The 22,059-nt window shown below is 46.7% G+C and overlaps 1 protein-coding gene across 4 annotated transcripts in view; it reads right to left on the minus strand.

Moving 5' to 3' along the window:
• Positions 1-22,059, minus strand: part of LOC140420935 (plastin-3-like) — a 169,191-nt gene that overhangs the window by 108,800 nt on the left and 38,332 nt on the right. Inside the window, exon 1 of one of the 4 annotated variants that reach the window (XM_072505101.1) lies at positions 9,862-10,915. The exons of the other annotated variants lie outside the window; for them this stretch is intronic. The gene's annotated coding sequence lies outside the window, so the exon portion shown is untranslated. Of the gene's footprint in view, positions 1-9,861; positions 10,916-22,059 lie in introns of those variants that run through there. 4 annotated transcript variants of the gene reach the window in all.

Genomic DNA, 22,059 nt, shown 5'->3' on the forward strand with positions numbered 1-22,059 from the left:
GAAATTGAATTTGGGTCATTTATAGGATCCCTACAGTGCTGAAGGAGGCCATTCGGCCCATCGAGCCTGCACAGACCCTTCGAAAGAGCACACTTACCTTGTACCACCCCCCCCTCCTTATCCTTGTAACCCTACCTAACCTTTGGATGTCACGGGGCAAGTTAGCATGGCCAATCCACCTAACCTGTACATCTTTGGACTATGGGAGGAAACCTGAGCACCCATAGGAAACTCACGCAGCCAAGTAATCTTTCACCCACCACTTCTCTTCCAAATTCTAAAACTTTCTATCATTTTCCAGTACTTTGCATCGGCATAACTGACAAAACCATACCTCAAGAAATCATCTTTATACTGCTTTGTTCCCAAGTTAAGTTTCTCCATTGTAGGCTGTTAACCAGAGGCCCTGGAGCTCTGTACATAGCTTTTTTTTCTTTAAACTAAAGTGCCCAATTCTCTTTTTTTTTTCTAATTAATGGGCAATTTAGCATGACCAAACCACCTACCGGCACATCTTTGGATTGCGGGGGTGAAACTCACGTAGACATGAGGAAAATGTGCAAACTCCATACGAACAGTGACCTGGGGCTGGGATCGAACCCGGGTCCTCGGTGCTGTGAAGCAGAAATGCTAACCACTGCGCCACCATGCCGCCACTGCTCTGTCCTGCCTTGGCATCTCCTGAACAGCTCTCTCCAGTAGATTCAGTTGCGTGATCCTGTCCAGTAGGTACACTGCCTGTGTGTGTCTCTGGCCATCTCTTACTTGTAAGGAAATGATTCCTCTTCAGTCCTCTTGCCTGGCTTGCCAGCAGCTAGAGAATGGAAGAAGTTCTCCTCTGTGAACATACAAGGCACTTGATGTCAAGTGTACATGCAGGGCGCATGAGCTGTTCACTGCTGCCACTTACGGCCAGAAGGCTGCACACAGTCTAATTTTCTTCTTATTTAAAAGCGGCAGCGGCCGCTATTTGCAATAAAAATGCTGGTAGCAGCTGCTGGGCACTCCTCCCATGATTGGGAGCACTGCGGAAATGCCACAACCGATTGCTTTACGACTCTCCCAATACCCACCAGTGAGTCACGACCCGCACTTTAAAACCCTGCTACACACTCTGCTCTCGAAGGTGAACAAAGGGGCAACTTGGGAATTATACGCCCGGTCCAGTTGGCAGAGTGAGCTGCCCCAGTGGTCCAGGCAAGTCCACCCGCTTATATGGTGACTATGACAGTCAACAAGGCCTCCCGCTTAGACAGGTACCCATGCCACGCGTGGAAGACCTATACGTGAATTTGGGAGCCACTCATTCACAAAGATGGACATGATCCCCGCATACATCCAGCTGGAGTTACACGCAGCAACCAGAAAATATGTCACTGTTAAGACAATACGAGTACATCCAACTCCCATTCGTGGTGTTGTCCCCATGTGTAATTTTCCAGTCGTAATGTCTCACCTGAAGAGTGGCAAGTGCGTCTTTCAGGGAAAATAAGTTAGGATACCGGGTTGATAGAGGGGTTGCACCCGGTAGATGAGAAAGTTCAGGCCATCAAGCGTGCCTAACACCAGAGAACATGACAGAGCTACAGTCATTCCTAGAGCTCATCAATTGTTATGGAAAATTTGTTTTGAATTTGGCTACCTTACTGGCACGCACTCCTAAAGAAGCACCAAAATGGGCAGAAGGCGCCACAAGTAGAAGCATTTGCCAGAGTGAAGCGCTAGCTACTATCCTCCAGACTACTGATGCATTATGACCCTTCGAAACCATCCTCACGTGTGACACCTCCCCCATATGGCAATGATGCACTGTTGTCCCGTCAGTGGAATGATGAGACCGAGCAATTGATAGCCTATGCATCAAGAACCTTGGCTGATGCAGAGTGCCGCTACGCACAAATTGTAAAGTAAGGACTGGCCGTGACTTTTCAGTCAAAACGTTTAATTAATATGTCTATGGACATCATTTTTCGATAATCACGCACCACAAGCCATTACTCGGCCTTTTCAAAGAACATAAAATGATACTGGCAATAGCTTTGACCAGGATACAGCAATGGGCATTGCTGCCGGCAGCATACAAGTGTGTATTTGAGTACTGTCCAGGCGCATGCGGATGTCCTCAGCCTGTACACCTCGTCCCCCACCCCTAGTAGCGGATTATGGATGTAAAATGGCCTCCCGCAAAGAACGCTGGGAAAAATGGTCAAAGTCAAGGACAGACAGGCTGCACTTTGCAGTTACACAAAAGCTGCAGCTCAGATGTTCTTTAATAGTCCAGGAAAAAGACCATCGCCAGGCATCCCAGGAACATTAGAACTATCCTGTCAATCACATTGTTTACAGCGGCACCCAAACCCCTGCCCCCAACACTTCCAGGCATGGCCACTGAGTGCCCACCCCAAAATCGATGTGGCAGCCCCTGATTGGACTTGATCGATCAGGGTGATGGTGCCTTGATCAATTGACTGACAATGACCCAGAGACCACCCACAAAAGGGCATGAAAATCCAAGAAGGATAAAAGGTGCTGCATAGCACACCACTTGCTCGCTCGACTGCGGCCTTCCAGGCGACAGCTTCGGCACCCATCACCAGTCAAGAGAGGACCATCCACAGAGGGTCCAGAACAAAGGACATAAGACGACCAGCTACAAGAATTCCAGCACTGCCAGACTACTAGACCACAGATAAGGCCACATCTGCTCTGCACTGCCAGTCACCTGGAAGTTAAGTTAAGGTTGTTTTAAGTGTATTAGTTCATGCCCAAATGTGCAGAACGTGTGATTTATTAAGTATTTAACTTTGTATGTATTAATAATCAATTATTGTACTGAACAATTTGTGTGATCATTTGTCAAACGTATACGGGTTAAACACACACTGTGGTTTAGAAAGATACAACAGGATGAAATTGTGTTGGCACTAAATTTCATGGACACGTTACCAGTCCCAGCTGCACAAATCCACATGTGGACCCAAAAGGGCCGCACTTGGCCAAGTGTCCACCTACATGGGGACAAGGGAAGCTCCCAGAGGAATTGCGTGCCTTCGCAGCAAAACAGCAGGAGCTCAGCATAGTGGACAGCATCCTCCTGTGAGGAGCCTGGATGGTCATCCCGAGGCCAGGCTGCAATACCATTCTGTGGGACTTGCAGTGGACATTCGGGGGTTTCTGAAATGGAAATGCTCACCAGGAGCCAAGCACGATTGCGACATTGAGTAGGTGGTACATCAGTGTGTGGGTTTATCAAGAGCATCAGAAGCTCTCTCCATCAACTACGCTGCACCCTTGGGCGTGGCCGGGACACCCTGCGGTGCGATTAAATGCCGCCTTTGCCAGGCCCTTCCTGGGATCAATGTTTCTACTGCTGATCAATGCCCACTCAAAGTATATGGTTGTACATCGGATGCCTTCCATATCTTTTGCGGGTCACTGTAGAGAAGCTGCCCCAATCTTTCAGCACCCACAGTATTCCAGAGATATTTGACACTGATAACTGAACCCCCTCCACAAGTGAAGAATTTCAGGGGTTTAAAGGAACTAATGGGGTGAAGCACATTCGAACCTTCCCATATCACCCTTATTCAAATGGCTTGGCTGAGTGGGCAGTGTAAACCTTCCTTTAAACGAGGCATGGGAAGACAAACTATGGGGTCAGTTGATACAAAACTGGCAAGCTTTTAATTCAATTATTGAGCCACGCCACTTTCTACAACCGGGGGTAGCTCCGGCAGAGATACTGATGGGCCTATGTCTCCGGACCCGTCCAAGCTTGACATTTCCAAACCTTGGCAGGAAGGTGGAAAATAAGCAATACCTCCAGAAGAGGTAGCATGACCGCCAGAAGCAGGACAGAGGACTCAAACCAGGGGACGCAGTCCACGTCCGGAATTTTGAGACGGTGCCTGGTGCACACAGAGGACCATAGTGGAGAAAATGGGATTGATCGCCAGTCAAGAGCAGAGCAAGCACATGGATCCCAAGTGCAGGGAGCCCGCTCCGGAGGTAGCCCTGCCAGATGAATTGGTCCCTCGCCGGCAACCACGCCCCCCCGCCATACCTACCAACTGTTAGCCAAGGAGCACAACTCTCCAGGGACCTGTGGAAGACTCAGCATCAGATATGGAGATATCCTTAATACTTTTGGAGGACAGCATACTCAGAGATGGACTTCCAAAAGGACTCCTCTGACTCCAGCATGGAAACGACGATTGCCGACACGTTACAGGCCCCCCGACCCAGCCCCACTGCTGTCAGAAGCAAAACCACGAGCAAAACAGCAAAGGAGACCTCCTCTGCATCCAGCGACAAAGAGACCTTCGGACATTGACTGAGGGGGAGGGTGGGAACAGATGTAACAACCCACACAAGATCCACAGGGCGATCCGGTTGATCTCCCTGCGGGGCTTGTGAAATATAAGTTCCCCCGCTAATGGGCAGGCGCACTTCAGCTGGGGCTTGTAGAAATAACCTCACAAAAGCTGGCCTGGATTAGGAACGGCATGATCGACAACCCCAGTTGTATGCCGCATTGCTGCCTTTTCTTTTGGCAGAAAATAAATTATCATTTGGAATTTACCTCCTCGGGTCGCCTGAATTTTAATTTTTTGGGGGGAAATATTTTACCCCCCCCCCCCCGCCTCCCGCAGGACAGTGGCCAGGTCCCCAATATGTAAAACAAACAAACAAGCTTCATCTCTGGTGGAACCCCTCACTTGCCTCTCTCAGAGCAAAGTTCACCTTATCCATATACAGGAACTCTATTCGATCCCCTACCATGCCGATGCACAGCGGGGTGAAGCTGACCTGCACCCCAACAGGACTCGCCTGTGAGCGATCAACGAGGGCAAGGCCAAAATATCTGCCCAAGCTCCAGTCTGCAGCTTTGGCAGGTCGGACACCCCGAATATGGCCTCCAGGGGACCTGGCTCCAAATCCACATGCAGGACCTCAGACATGGTGCTGAAAAACGACCCCCAATATTTCTCCAATTTCGGGCGGGAAAAGAACATATGGACATGATTGGCTGGGTCCATCCCACGACGCTCGCAGCTATCCTCCACCTGCTCAAACAGCCAGCTCACCCTCTCCTACGTTAAGTGCGACCTGTACACCACTTTTCAACTTTTAACTGAATCAAGCCCAGCCTCGCACACAAGGTCGAGGCATTGACTCTTCGCAGCATTTTACACCATAATCCTTCTTCCAGCCCCATCCCCATCTCTTCCTCCCACGTGGCCTGAACCCCTTCGATAGACTCCTTGTCCTCCTCCATAATCCTGCTGTATATCACTGAAACAACCCCATTTCTACAGCTCCCCCCCCCCCCGAAACAACCCCATTCTACAGGCCCCCCCCCCGAAACAACCCCATCCCCTCCCCCGCCCCCACCAACAGCATCTCCTCCAGCCAGGAGGACGGTGTCACCGGAAAGTTCAGGAAGACCTTTCTTGTGAAACTCCACACCTGAATATACCTGAAGCCCTCCTCACGCTGGAGCCCATACTCCTCTCCCCCTCCCCCCCCCCCCCAAACTGCACTGGCTCCACCAAAACTGCGAATCGCTCCTCCAAAAACAGATCCTTCATCTCTTTTATCAATTTCTCCTCCCTATCCTCCCTGGCTCAAATCCATGATTCCCTCTTATTGGCAACAGCGTCGAAGCTGCCCTCACATTTGGGCTGTCGAAATTGCCCCAAATAGTCAGTGTGGCTACCACTACAGGATTACCCGAGTACTTCCCTGGGGCGAATGGTAGTGGCCCAGTTGTCAGTGCCCGCATCCCCGGCCCTTTACAGGAACCCGCCTCCATTCGCACCCACAAAGCCTCCGCCTCCTTACTGCAGCCCCACACCTTCTCCGCATTTGCTGCCCAGTAATAGTGTAACAAGTTCAGAAGGACCAAGCCACGCCGACTGCCACCCCGTTTGGAGAACCGCCTTCCTTATCCTAGCTAACGAGACCAGCCTGTCCAACCCTTGAACGAATCACTTTGACAAAAAGACCGGAGGACACAAGAACAGAAACAAGAACCTTGGCAGAATGTTCATTTTTACTGCCTGCACCCGCCCTATCAGGAGGCTATCCCATCTCACCAAGTCCTCCTTCACCCACCCCACCAGGCTCGTGAAATTCAGCTTACGAAGTTGTGCTCAGTCCCCTGCCACCTGCACCCCCAAAAAGTTCTCACTAGCCAAAATGGCAAAACTCCCCCCCCCCCCCCCTCCCCCCACCCCACTCCCGGACTCGCACCTGGAGAAGACACCACAATATATTCACTCTTCCCTAAAATTTAATTTATACACGGAAAACGCTCCAAATTTCCTTAGCAATCCCATTATGGCCCTCACAGATGAGTCCAGGTCTGAAATGTACAGCAGCAGATAATCTGCGTACAGAGACACCCTATGCTTCATCCCTCCCCTCACTATCCCCTTCGACAGACCGAACCCCTTAACGCAATAGCCAAGGGCTCAATCACCAATGCAAACAGAAGGGGGGGGGGGGGGGGGGAGAACGGGACATGGGGCATCCCTGCCTCGTTCCCCGAAACAGTGGGAAGTACCCCAAATTTGCATAATTCGTCCGCAAACAGATCCTTGTATAACAATTTCACCCAAGCCACACCCAAACTTCCCCAGCACTGCAAACAAATAACTCCACTCCCCTTCTCCTCATCTAACACCACCACCACTTCTAATCCTTTCCCTCTGCCAGAGAAAGCACCACCTTCAGCAGCTGCCACACATTCTGACGACAGCTGCCTGCCCTTGATGAACCCAGTCTGATCCTCCCACACCACCTCGGGAAGGCACTCCTCCAGCCTCACCGCTAACACCTTCGCCAGTATCTTAGCATCCATGTGCAGCAGTGAAATGGGCTTATACGACTCCACAGATCCTTCGCCTTTTTAAGTAACAATGAAATGGATGCCTGCCTCATTGTCTACGGCCATCCTTCCTTTACAACTGCGTCCTCCAGAAATCCTTCCTTTACCACTGTGTCCTCAAACACCATTGCATCCTCAAACATTTCCACCATCAGTGGCGCCAAATTAGCCTTGAACTTCTTATAAAACTCCACCCATCCGGTGCCTTGCCCGACGACATCTTCCCTATCACTGCTGGCACTTCTCCTGAGCTTTTATACCCTAAACCTCCCTCTCTCTTCCTTGGTGAAACATATATAAATCTGCCTCTATGGCCAAACTTTTGCTCATCTATCCTAATACCTCCTTATGGGATGCATTGTCAAATTTTGTTCAATATTGTTCGCGTGAAATGCCTTGGGTTATTTTACTACGTTAAAGGCAAAAATTACAGATGCAAGTTGTGGCTTCACTTGCTTGTGTCTACAAGAGGAAGTCCAACAGATAGGTGCCTTCTATCTTAACACGGTATAGATGCAGATGAGGAAGGGCATCAGAATGCACCTACACTCCACCATGCCCCTGCCATATCATAACATACAACATTTTGAGCTGAATCAAGAGTTTTTACCTTCCACAAGTGTAGCAGTTTAAGACATGCTGCTGCTGTGTTCAGTGTCACATGAAGATACTATCCAATGCAGAATATTAACTGTTTCGCATTAAGAATCTTGTAAAATAGTTGACACTGCAATCCCGAACAATGATGGCTTTTCCAACTGATCCGAACAAGAGCAGCACAGAAAGCAACACGAGAAAACCAGAGTCTCGAAATACATTAATTGGCAATAGTTGTTTCCTGTGATAGAGGGGGGAAACATTTTTACAGAGTCAGACTTCCTCAAGCAAGTCCATCCTGTGGTTAGGATTCAAAGAAAGTCATTATTTATCTAGATTTTCTAATGTGTTTCAAATCACATTTGATTTTGCATTAAAGCTTTTAGTATTGGCCGCAATAATGGCTCAGGCAGATGTTGCAGCCTGCAATCGCTTTCTGTGCAAATCCTCAATAGGAGATATTTTAACAATGAGTATAAACAGACGGATGTCAACCCTCACACCCCCTGGTGTCCAGGGCAGACTCAACCCTCACTCCCCCTGGTGTCCAAAGCAGGCTCAACCCTCACTCCCTCTGGTGTCCAGAACAGGCTCAACCCTCACTCCCCTTGGTGTCCAGACCAGGGTCAACCCTCACTTCCCCTAGTGTCCAATCCACCTCTCCTGCACATCATTGTGTTATGGGGACGAGACCCATGCAAACACTAAGAGAATGTGCAAACTCCACACAAACAGTGACCCGGGGCCAGGATCGAATCCGGGTCCTCGGTGCCGTGAGGCAGTAGTGCTAACCAGGTCACCGCGCCTCCCTGCACCTTAAAAACCTGATGTCAAGTCACCACCAAATCTTGCACATGCCACTTCCAGGTGGCACCACAATCTGTAGGAGTTCACTCCATCACACACTATCGAACAAAACTTGCACTGCACTAGCTTAACTAAAAACTCATCTATCTCAACACAAGAAATGAATTTGTTCCAATACCCTTTGTCAGGTTCCAATCTAATATTATACAGCTAAAGATCAAAAGGATTAAAGGCAAACAAATGGAAAGTTCTGGATGTCTACAGCACAATAGCAGTACTCGTGACGCCAGCTCAGGACAACAAATGTTTTCCGATGACAAAAACTGCCAACAGAACATTTATTCTTCCATGATGAAACTATATTGAACAGAATTTTTACAAAGCTGACAGCAAACAGGAGCACTGCAGAGGCTGATTACTGTGTGTGAGACAACGTTTGTCAAAAACAATTTGGCTGAATATTAAAATAAAGTTTGTTTCCAAGATCACAATCTTACCCATGTTATCCATCTCAAGAATCCCAACATAGCCGACTGCATCATTTAATTATTCCTTAACCAATTAGAACCATTCCTACAGTGCAGATGGAGGCCATTTGGCCCATCAAGTCGGCGTCGACACTCTGAAAGAATTATACAATTTACAGTGAAGGAGACCATTCGGCCCATCGTGTCTGCACCCGGTCCTTACAAAGAGTGCCCTACTCAAGCCCATGTCTCTATCCTAACCCCGTAACCCCCACTTAACGTTTTTTTGGGACATTATGGGCACTTTTAGCATGGCCAATCCACCTAACCCGCACATCTTTGGACTGAGGGAGGAAACCGGAGCACCCAGAGGAAACCCAAGCAGACACAGGGAGAAAGTGCAAACTCCACGCTGACAGTGACCCAAGGCCAGAATTAAGCCCAGGTCCCTGGTGCTGTGAAGCAGCAGTGTTAACCGCAATGCCACCGTGCCACCCATGGGTGTGGGCTCTATGTGAAATAAATACCTTCAAAAATATTTATGTGAAGAAGAATTTACTCATAAAATATGAAGAAGGAAATTCTATCTATATAATGACTTACACAAATTCAGAAATTCCAAAGGACTTTACAACTTTTTAGTTGAATTTTAGTCACTCCTTTCAATATTAGGAAATGGGGTAGCCAATTTTGTATAATTCTATATCCAACAATGAGAGGAATAACCATGCAATTTGTTGTTTTTAGGTGATAGATGAGGATATATACGGTAGCACAGTGGTTAGCACTGTTTATTCGCAGTGCCAGGGACCCTGGTTCAATACCCGCCTTGGGTCACGGTCTGTGTGGAGTCTGCATTTTCTCCCCGTGTCTGCGGGTGCTGTGGTTTCCTCTCACAAGTCCTGAAAGATGTGCTTGTTAGGTGAATTGGACATTCTGAATTCTCTCTCGTGTACCCGAACAGATGCCAGAATGTGGCGACTAGGAGATTTTCACAGTAACTTCATTGCAGTGTTAATGTAAGCCTACTTGTGACACTAATAAAGATCATTCATATTATTGTCCATATTGTCCAGGACATCAGGGAGAAGTCCTTACCTTTCTTTGAATGATACCGTGAGTGCGTGTCCTGCTAAGAGAACAGGTGGGTTTTCTGACTATGGCACATCCAACTGTTCCACTCCATCAGTGCCGCATTGAAGTGCCAGCCTGGACCATGTGCACAAGTCTCCAGAGGGGTTGAACCCGCTACCTCAAATTGATTTTTTTTTTCTCTTTAAATTATTCATTCATGAGATATGGGTGTTGCTGACTAGGCCAGCATTTGTTGCCTATTCTTAATTGCCTTTGAGAAGGTGGTGGTGAGCTGCCTTCTTGAACCACTGCAGTCTGTGAAGTGTAGGAACAGCTACAATCCTGTTTGGGGGCAAGTTCCAGGATTCTGCCCCAGCGACAGTGAAGGAATAGCAATATATTTCTAAGTCAGGGTGGTGCATTGGAATCGGAGGAACTTGTAGTTAGCGGTGTTCCCATGCATCTGCTGCCATTGTCCTTCTAGATGGTAGAGGTCACGGGTTTGGAAGGTGCTGTCATAGAAGCCTTGGTGAGCTGCTGCAGTGCATCTTGTAGACGGTACACTACTGGTACAGTTCTTTGGTGATGAAGGGAGTGAATACTGAAAGTAGTGTATGAGTGTCAATCAAGCGGCTGCTTTGTTCTGGATGGCGTCAAGCTTGTGTGTTGTTGGCTGCACCATTGCACTCCTGACTTGTCCTTAAAGATGATAACTGGGCCACAACTGTCCTCATTGCTGACACATGTGTGTTTGTGAAAGCAGATACTGTTCTAAGAAAAAATTGAGTCCATCCAAAATCGACCTGATTTAATAACAGACCAATCTAGGCAACTACTCAGAGTAATATGATATTTTGAACAAATTCTGAAAACAAATATCAATCCGAAATTTAGCCTTCACTCGTCTGAAATTTGGCTCTTTTCCGGCTCTCTCAATTTCTTCTGAAAGATCTTCCATACTTCTCAGGGTTTTTTCATTCTCTTTTAAAAACATCCCATTGAAGGTGGCAAGGCTAACACAGCAGCGATTCTGTAAACGAGCTGATTGGATTAGAGCAGCAGTTGGGACTGTGGCCCAGCACCTCCTGCTTGGTATCTGTTCTGTAATCAGAATATCCACAGGAATATAAATATGACACCAAGCCCTCATGTATGACTGCAGAAAATAAAAATGGGAACATTTTTGGTTTTACTTTATAAAAAAAAACATTCCAAGTTGACTTAACTATTATCGGCCACCAGACCTCACCCTCATGGTTACGTACAATGTCCTTTGTCTCACACAGAGGCACAGAAAGGACACACATTTTTTCCTTTGGAATACATTAAGTAATAACACAGAAGTAGGACAACTGGCCCAACCAACCTGCATGGCAGGTATACAATGATACTTCAGGCCTGGATGCAAACAGATGTAACAGAGATAGCAGAGCATCAGTTCACTCAGGGAGGCGATGGCGTAGCGGTATTACATAAGAACTAGGAGCAGGAGTAGGCCATCTGATCCTCAGACTGCTCCACCATTCAATGAGATCATGGCTGATCTTTTGTGGACTCAGCTCCACTTTCCCGCCCGAACACCATAACCCTTTATCCTTTATTCTTTAAAAAACTATCTATCTTTATCTTAAAAACATTTAATGAAGGAGCTTCAACTGCTTCACTGGGCAAGGAATTTCATAGATTCACAACACTTTGGGTGAAGAAGTTCCTCCTAAGCTCAGTCCTAAATCTACTTCCCCTTATTTTGAGGCTATGCCCCCTAGTTCTGCTTTCACCCGCCAGTGGAAACAAACTGCCCGCATCTATCCTATCTATTCCCTTCATAATTTTATATGTTTCTATGAGATCCCCCCACATCCTTCTAAATTCCAACGAGTATAGCCCCAGTCTACTCAACCTCTCCTCGTAATCCAACCCCCTCAACTCTGGGATTAACCTAGTGAATCTCCTCTGCACACCCTCCAGCACCAGTACGTCCTTCTCAGATAAGGAGACCAAAACTGAACACAATACTCCAGGTGTGGCCTCACTAACACCATATACAGTTGCAGCATAACCTCCCTAGTCTTAAACTCCAATCCTCTAGCAATGAAGAACAAAATTCCATTTGCCTTCTTAATCATCTGTTGCACCTACTTTAGCAACTTTTTGCGACTCTTGCACGAGGACATCCAGGTCCATCTGCACAGCAGCATATTAAATAATAATCCCTTTTGCTGTTATTCCTACCAAAATGGATTACCTCACATTTGTCAACATGGTATTCCATCTGCCAGACCCTAGCCCATTCACTTAAATGATCCAAATCCCTCTGCAGACTTCCAGTATTCGCTACACTTTTTGCATTACCACTCATCTTAGTGTCGTCTGCAAACTCGGACAATTTGCACTTGGTCCCCAATTCCAAATCAACTATGTAAATTGTGAACAATTTGTGGGCGCAACACTGATCCCTGAGGGACACCACTAGCTATTGATTGCCAACCAGAGAAACACCCATTAATCCCTATTCTTTGCTTTCTATTAATTAACCAATCCTCTATCCATGCTACTACTTTACCCTTAAAGCCATGCATCTCTATCTTATGCAGCAACCTTTTGTGTGGCACCTTGTCAAAAGCTTCCTGGAAATCCAGACATGCCACATCGTTTGGCTCCCCGTTGTCTACCGTATTGTCACTGGACTAGTAAACCCGAGACTCAGAGTAATGCACTGGGGACCCAGGTTCAAACCCCACCACTGCAGATGATAAAATTTGAATTCAAGAAAAATCTGGAATTAAAAGTCTAATGGTGACCATGAAACCATTGTTGATTATCGTAAAAACCCATTCTTTAGGGAAGGAAATCTGCCATCCTTACCTGGTCTGCAATGTGGTTATAATTAAATGGCCCCTCAAGGGCAATTAGGGATGGACAATACTTGCTGGCACAGCCTGTGATGCCCATGTCCCATGATCAAATTTTTAAAAAAAGATTGTTAACCTGTCTGTCTACAATTGTGGCAAAGCTAACTATTTTGTGTGATGAGCAGTCGGAAATAAACATTACCAGAAAGTAGTAATCTGTTCATTCACACATTTCAAGAAAAAAACAATTTGCTGGTTTACAAAGCTCTTCAATCTGCCTTTGAACAAGGCTCACAAAAGGCAATGGGCGAGATTACATTGACCAGTGCACACAGTAAAACGTCATGATCCTGGATTAATACTGTTACCTAACTGGTTATCGGGCAGATAGGTGTACAGATAGCAGAAGATGCAAGGTCCCTGCTTATGGGAGTGATGGTAAATCTGTGAAGTTCAGTTTCTGTGGCCAGTGAAATTTTTAACAACATTCACTCTGGAAAAATTCAAAATGGTGGTGACCCCAAATCTACGAACCACTGAACAGGTTATTTATATTCGACCACAGTGTAAAATAAATAAAAACACTCAACTTCTGTTTATTTTTACAATCACAGAGCTTACCAAGGCACAGGGTCTCATTCACTAGTGACTAAACAAAATGTTTACTTGACTATTTGGGTTCAAAAATCACTTCCACACTCACAGGAGCCTAAGTAGGAGCTGTGCACATATTTACAAATATTCAGGCCTTGGTACTTGCTCTTCAATAAAACCATGCTCAATTCTGCATGCCTCTTCTCACAACACAAGAACGCCAAGTCATACATCTTCTTCATCACTATTCCTGAACCCACTCATAAATCAATGCCCTTCTTGAAGGTCAGGTACACAAAACTGTGTGAGGAATGATTTATCTTTGATCACAATCATTTGTTTTGGTTTGAGACACAAACGCCATCGAAACTTATCAGCACATAATCTGCAATTTTCCAAGCCCAAAAATGGTGTGAACCGCAGAATAAAAACTGGTTATAAAAAAACCTGTCGCACTCCTAACTCCCCATCACGTAATAACAAAACCCGACTTATTCAAGTCACCATAAACCAGTGGGATTAATTATATAAATCAACATAATTTCAGAATGCGATTCTCAAATTGTTGATAAATTAAGAGGTCTAAAAATTGATAAATCTCCGGGCGCAGATGGACTACATCCTAGAGTTCTAAAGGAGATAGCTGAAGAAATAGTGGAGGCGTTAGTTATGATCTTTCAAAAGTCACTGGAGTCTGGGAAAGTCCCAGAGGATTGGAAAATCGCTGTTGTAACCCCCCTGTTCAAGAAGGGAACAAGGAAAAAGATGGAAAATTATAGGCCAATTAGCCTAACCTCGGTTGTTGGCAAGATTCTAGAATCCATTGTTAAGGATGAGATTTCTAAATTCTTGGAAGTGCAGGGTCAGATTAGGACAAGTCAGCATGGATTTAGTAAGGGGAGGTCGTGCCTGACAAACCTGTTAGAGTTCTTTGATGAGATAACAAATAGGTTAGACCAAGGAGAGCCAATGGATGTTATCTATCTTGACTTCCAAAAGGCCTTTGATAAGGTGCCTCACGGGAGACTGCTGAGTAAAATGGTATTCGAGGCAAGGTACTGACATGGATTGACGATTGGCTGTCAGGCAGAAGGCAGAGAGTTGGGATAAAAGGTTCTTTTTCAGAATGGCAACCGGTGACGAGTGGTGTCCCGCAGGGTTCAGTGTTGGGGCCACAGCTGTTCTCTTTATATATTAACGATCTAGATGACGGGACTGGGGGCATTCTGGCTAAGTTTGCCGATGATACAAAGATAGGTGGAGGGGCAGGTAGTATGGAGGAGGTGGGGAGGCTGCAGAAAGCTTTAGACAGTTTAGGAGAGTGGTCCAAGAAATGGCTGATGAAATTCAACGTAGGCAAGTGCGAGGTCTTGCACTTTGGAAAAAAGAATAGAGGCATGGACTATTTTCTAAACGGTGACAAAATTCATAATGCTGAAGTGCAAAGGGACTTGGGAGTCCTAGTCCAGGATTCTCTAAAGGTAAACTTGCAGGTTGAGTCCGTAATTAAGAAAGCAAATGCAATGTTGTCATTTATCTCAAGAGGCTTGGAATATAAAAGCAGGGATGTACTTCTGAAGCTTTATAAAGCATTAGTTAGGCCCCATTTAGAATACTGTGAGCAATTTTGGGCCCCACACCTCAGGAAGGACATACTGGCACTGGAGCGGGTCCAGCGGAGATTCACACGGATGATCCCAGGAATGGTAGGCCTAACATACGATGAACGTCTGAGGATCCTGGGATTATATTCATTGGAGTTTAGGAGGTTGAGGGGAGATCTAATAGAAACTTACAAGATAATGAATGGCTTAGATAGGGTGGATGTAGGGAAGTTGTTTCCATTAGCAGGGGAGACTAGGACCCGGGGGCACAGCCTTAGAATAAAAGGGAGTCACTTTAGAACAGAGATGAGGAGAAATTTCTTCAGCCAGAGAGTGGTGGGTCTGTGGAATTCATTGCCACAGAGGGCGGTGGAGGCCGGGACGTTGAGTGTCTTTAAGACAGAAGTTGATAAATTCTTGATTTCTCGAGGAATTAAGGGCTATGGAGAGAGAGCGGGTAAATGGAGTTGAAATCAGCCATGATTGAATGGCGGAGTGGACTCGATGGGCCGAATGGCCTTACTTCCGCTCCTATGTCTTCTGGTCTTATGGTCTTATAAAGGAAGCTGATGCAACAAAACTGGACTTGACTTAGAGTCACAGTGAAACACTACACTTGATTATTAACTTTCCTTAAAGGGCGGCATGTGGCACAATGGATAGCACTGAGGCTGCGGCACTGAGGACCCGGGTTCGAATCCCGGCCCTGGGTCACTGTCCGTGTGGAGTTTGCACATTCTCCTCATGTCTGCGTGGGTTTCAACCCAAAGATGTGCAGATTAGGTGGATCACACTAAATTGCCCTTTCATTGGAAAATATATATAATTGGGTACATTAAATTTAGAGAAAAAAATAACAACACCCAAGTTGATTTGAGAATTTTCAGCGAATGGTTACTGGCCAGTTCCAAATCCTTTTTCTTTCTCTAATGGAAATCTCATCATGATGTAATATCTTCCATTATTGAAAATGTAACAGGCAATTCTCACTCCATGTGACTTATAGGTATAGATTTCCTTGAATGTATCAATATTCTTGACTTTCATTGTCAATATTGTGTTCCAGCAATGTCACATATTACAGCTTGTACCCTTCCTCTATTCGTTTTCTCCATAGTTTGAGATTAGTTAGAGTTAGACGCCAAATCACTCCAGGGCTGCTCTCCCGAATCCCATAATTATGGTGCATGGAAATATCCATTAAGTAAATTGTTCAAGGTCTGAACGAGAGGATACCAACAACACCACTGTGACATACTGGTTAACTGAAGCACGGTAGCACAGTGGTTAGCACAGTTGCTCCACAGCTCCAGGGTCTCGGGTTCAATTCCCAGCTTGGGTCACTGTCTGTACATTCTACCCGTAGTATCTGCGTGGGTTTCCTCCGGGTGCACCGGTTTCCTCCCACAGTCCAAAAGGTGTGCAGGTTAGGTGGATTGGTCATGTCAAATTGCCCTTAGTGTCCAAAATAGGTTGGGTGGGGTTACTGGGTTTGGGGGATAGGTTGGAAGTGTGAGCTTAAATGGGGTGCTCTTTCAAAGGGCCGGTGTAGACTCGATGGGCTGAATAGCCTCCTTCTGCATTGTACATTCTATGATTCTAGAACCATACAAATTAAATTATCTCAACTCTCCATGTGGAGGATCAGCCTCGGGGCCTTGGTCTCATCAAAGGCCAGGGTGAAGGATTCAGCCAGATTCCCATAGCATTTTGCCTTGCTACTCTGCAAAGAGCAGAGTATAGCATCATCACAATCAGGCATTAGTAAATGCCATTAAAAAAGGTTACCAACAATGCCAGGACTTAAGGTATTTATAAAATCAACCTCTTTTAAAGAAAATCATTTACAGACCTCCAAACCCATTTTAGGGCTTTTTATATTACATGGGGGATCATGGAAGAGCACCTCAAAAACAGACGCCACTGGCAAAAATCTATGAGAATTTAGCTGCCATGTTACTGTTGGGCACTTTGCATGCCACATTTGAACTGGACAGGGCCAGGCATCTCCAATCTTCACCCATGACAACTGAAACTGCCTCTGCAGACAAATGCAAACGGAGATGGAGCCTGTCCATTACCTTAATGATCGGTGGTCTGTGAGCTTGGAATATTAGTCATAGTTACGTTCCAATAATGGTTAGAATTATTCACCTGCTAGACAAAATGGCCGAGAGGGAGCACATACACGAACTGGCTGCGGCAAACTATTCACAGGCCAAATGCCTCATGGCATCAACAACTGGTGGCGTCAGGATTTGCAAAACCTGTTTGGGAAGGAGGCAACGTGCTTTCATTGTGTCGGTACTGTAGTGTTGGGTGCTCTGAGGTACAGACGAACCAACACGGTTGCGATTGGTACAACGCAGTTTTATTCCAACTAGTTATTTACACATCTGTCTTGGCACTCAGCACGTGGTGACTGTGTGAGTGTCTTGTTAATGAGGTCCTGGCCTTGTCCTGTCTCCAGATGGACTGACCACCAGGTGTCGTGTTTCTTGTCTTATACTGTGTCTGCTCTTGTCTGTCGTGTTGTGTGTGCTAATTGGTCTGTTGGTCTGTCTATCATGATGTGCGTGTTGTGATGTGTGTTTGAATATCATGACATCCCCCCTTTTTTACAAGATTGTGTGCCTATGTGGTTATAAATATGAATGTGTCCTGAGTGCAGATAAAGGTGTGTGTGCGCGTGATATTTACAGCATGTACATGTGGTGTAACTATATACAAGGGGCGATGTCAGGTGTGGCATGCTAACGAGGTTGTACCATAACAAAAGAAGAAGAACGTTGAAATGTGGTCCGATCAAACGAGACCTGGAACGATAAAACAGTGACATGTTACAATACAGTAGTTGCTAAAACTTGACGTGTGAACAGTCTCATAAGTCCAGTCTAGTAGGTGGGCGACGAATTCGGGTTGACCGCCTCAAGGGTGGGTCGAGAACCACCGGCTGTGGTGCGAGCCTGGCCACGGGCGGAGACAGAAGGGGCATGGTATATGGCAGCTCCACGAAGTCGCTATCAGGAACCAGTGGAGGACACGGCGTCTGTGTATGGTTCCGTTGCGAGCGTGGAAGTAGGCGAAGGGCTCGCCGATTACGCCTACGCACGGATCCATCCGGGATGCGCACCAGGAACGAGCGGGAGCCACGCGTCGGAGAACTTCGGCAGGTGCTGACCAGCCACCGTCTGGTAGATGAATGCGGACGTTGTCTCCAGGGGCCAGGGAGGGAAGATCAGTTGCCCTTGTGTCGTACGATCTCTTCTGGCGATCGCGCTGCAGTTGCATCCTATGCAGTACCAGAGCATGGTCTATTGTTGGTGCCAGGATGGAAGGCACAGTGGTTCTGAGGGCGCGACCCATCAGCAGCTGTGCTGGCGAGAGACCAGTGGCTAGTTGGGCCGAGCAATAGGCCAGCAGGGCGAGATAGAAGTCCAATCCGGCAGCAGCAGCCTTGCAGAGGAGCTGCTTGGCAATGTGAACGCCCTTCTCCGCCTTTCCATTGGACTGGGGATGCAGAGGGCTGGACGTCACGTGTGTGAAGCCATACGAGGCTGCAAAGGATGACCATTCATGGCTGGCAAAACAGTGCTCATTGTCCGACATGACAGTCATCGGAATGCTGTGGCGAGCAAAGGTGTCTTTGCAGGCCCTGATGACAGCAGACGATGTGTGTTTGAATATCATGACAGGTACTACAGACTAATAACTGTATTCCATGCATTTATATGGGTAGTGCCAGCTAAACCAGGTGATACCTGCTGAGACGGTAGTCTTGACATTGAAAATTTGTAAATGGAAATAATCTAAAGATGGGACTTTCCAGTGATGGGGCTGTGATTATTCTCTTTGGCAGCTTGTTCCAGTGTTAGATTTCCCTTGGGAAGTTCGATGATAACTGTCTTGGAAACAAATGGTCTTTTGTCTTTGTGTGGATGGCGACCGCATGTTGTGGCTACCGTGGGCACCGGATACTTGTTTCTGTCAATTCCCATCTACCCATTCCATATTTAATAGAAAATGGTCAGTCTATTTTTTTCCCTCTTTGCTGTGGTGATTCACATTCCAAATCTTTGATCAAGAGCATGACACTGATGTATTCCTCACCACACCTTACTCTAGGGCAATGCTCACATCCCATGATCTCATGAGTCCCTTTTTGAAAACAAATTTAGAGTACCCAATTATTATTTTTCTCCCAATTAAGGGGCAATTTAGCTACACTGCACATCTTTTGGTTCGTGGGAGCGAAACACACACAGACACGGGGAGATTGTGCAAACTCCACACGGACAGTGACCCGGTTTTCTTGACCCGGGGCCAGGATCAAACCTGGTCCTCTGCGCCGTAAGGCAGCAGTGCTAACCACTGCGCCACCTTGCTGTCCCTCCATGGTCTCATGAATGAACTTCAAAAGAATCACGGTTTTGATGCTCTTGGGATTATGCGAGCATCGTGCATTGAATGCAACTAGGCACGGCTGAATAACAGGTTTGTTGGCAGTAATCAGAAAATCTTTTTTCGATTATCATCAGATCAGAAAGAAATTTAATTTACCTGAAATCACTCGCGTTTCACTTTTGTTTTTACCATCGGCTAAAATATACAATATCCTTTCAAAGGCTGGAGGCTGCTCCCTCCATATTTACTCTCACCTGTGAGATTCACCTGTGTACTCATCACAGCATTCTACATCCCATCCCGGGCGGAAGTGAAGAAAGCACTTGACAAAATACACTCCACCATCAACAACCAAGAAACAAATCACCCTGAAGCCCTGACAATCGTGGCTGGAGACCTCAACCAGGCCAACCTCAGGAAGGTTCTACCCAAACTCCATCAACATACCTGCCCCACCAGAGGTGCAAATATCCTGGGCCACTGCTACACGAGCATCAATAGTGCCTACCGCTCCATTCCCCGACCACACTTTGGCAAATCCGACCACAAGCCGGTACTCCCACTTCCGGCTTACGAACAGCAACTCAAGCGTGCTGAACCAGTCAAGAAAACCGTGCAGTGCTGGTCTGAGGCATCAGAGGACACACTTCACGATTGCTTGGAGTCTGTGGACTGGTCCACATTCAATGCTGTGGCAGCTAACCTGGACGAGTACGCAACCACCGTCATAGACTTCATCAGTAAGTGCGTCAAGGACTGTGTACCAAAGACGACAATACGGGTATTTCCCAATCAGAAACCCTGGCTCAACCAAAAGGTCCACTCCCAGCTAAAGTTCTGGACGGAGGTGTTCAAGTCTAACGACCCTGCCCTATACAGGAAATCCAGGTACAATGTACAGAAAGCCATCAGGGACGCCAAAAGACAATACCGGATCAAACTAGAGTCCCAGGCCAATGACACAAACCCAAGATGTCTACAGCATGGCTTACATGAGATCACAGGCTACAAAGCAAGCCAGGCGTAATCGCTGGGGCGTCCCTCCTCGATGAACTGAAAAAGTTCAAGCCTGCTTTGAACAGTTAGCCAATACATCAGTGCCACCCGTCACAACAGCCTTGGACACACACATACCCACTATTGCAGCCTCGGAGGTAAGAGCTGCCTTCTTGAAAGTAAACCCGCAGAAAGTGACAGGCCCCGACTGAGTCCCTGGGTGAGCATTCAGAGCCTGCGCTGACCAGCGTATTCGCAGATATCTTCAACACCTCACCTCACTTCGTTCTGAGGTCCCTACCAGCTTCAAGAAGACCACCATAATACCTGAACCAAAGAAGAACAAGGTAGCGTGCCTCAACAACTACCGACCAGTGGCTGTGATGTCTGTTACCATGAAATGTTTTGAGCGGCTAGTCATGAGACGGATCAAGGCTAGCCGACCAGATGGTCTCGATCCATTGCAGTTAGCCTACCGCAGCAACCGATCCACAGCAGATGCTATGTCTCTGGCCCTACAATCAACCCTCGAACATCTCGACAACAAGGATACCCATGTCAGACTGCTGTTCATAGACTACAGCTCTGCCTTCAACACCATTATCCCAACAAGACTAATAACCAAACTCTGCAACCTTGGACTTGACCCCTCCCTCTGCAGTTGGATCCTTGACTTCCTCACCAACAGACTGCAATCTGTCAGAATAGGTAACAACACCTCCTTCACAATAGTCCTCAACACCAGGGCCCCGCAAGGATGTCCTCTACTGTACTCCCTGTATACACGAGACTGTGTGGCTAGATTCAACTCCAATTCAATCTATAAGTTTGCAGATGATACGAATGTGGTGGATCGTATCTCAAACAATGACAAATCAGAGTACAGAAGGGAGATAGATCACTAGGATGCACGATGTAATGAAAATAACCTCCCTCTAAATGCTGAAAAGACCAAGGAACTGATTATCGTCTTCAGGCAGCGTAGCACGACCCCCCCCCCCCCCCCCTGTTTACATCAATGGCTCCGAAGTACAGATGGTCGATAGCTTTAAGTTCCTGGGGTCACCATCACCAATAGTCTGTCCTGGTCCACTCACGTTGATGCAACAGTCAAGAAAGCCCAACAACATCTCTACTTCCTACGGAAGCTAAAGAAATTCGGCATGTCTGTATTGACTCTCACAAACTTCTACAGGTGTGCCATAGAGAGCATCCTATCTGGCTGCATTACAGCTTGGTACGGCAACTGCTCGGCCCAAGATCACAAGAAACTACAGTGTGGTGAACTCAGCCCAACGCATCACATAAGCTTGCCATCCTTCCATTGATTCTGTATACACCTCCCACTGCCTCAGAAAGGCAGACAGCATTGTCAAAGACCCCTCACACCCAGGCTTTGCTCTCTTCCACACCCTTAATGCGGCAGAAGATACAGAAGTCTGAAGACTCGTACATCCAGACATAGCAACAGCTTCTTCCCCACTGCTACTAGACTCCTCAACGTCTCTTCCTTGGACTGATCTGTTCCCTGTAAGAACACGATTCACGACGCCCTATGCTCTTGTTTGGCCTTGTTCCGCACTGTAACCAATCACTATTTGTTGATCCACCAATGTCAACGTACTCTGTCAATTATTCTTCTGTCTACTATGTACGTACTGTGTACATGCGCTTGGCTGCATAAAAATACTTTTCACTGTACTTCGGTACATGTAACAATAAATATCAATTAATCAATCAATCTTAGCAGAGTCTGAGTAATATGTGCAGTT

This window comes from Scyliorhinus torazame, chromosome 5 (genome assembly GCF_047496885.1).
Source record: "Scyliorhinus torazame isolate Kashiwa2021f chromosome 5, sScyTor2.1, whole genome shotgun sequence".
Lineage (NCBI taxonomy): Eukaryota > Metazoa > Chordata > Chondrichthyes > Carcharhiniformes > Scyliorhinidae > Scyliorhinus > Scyliorhinus torazame.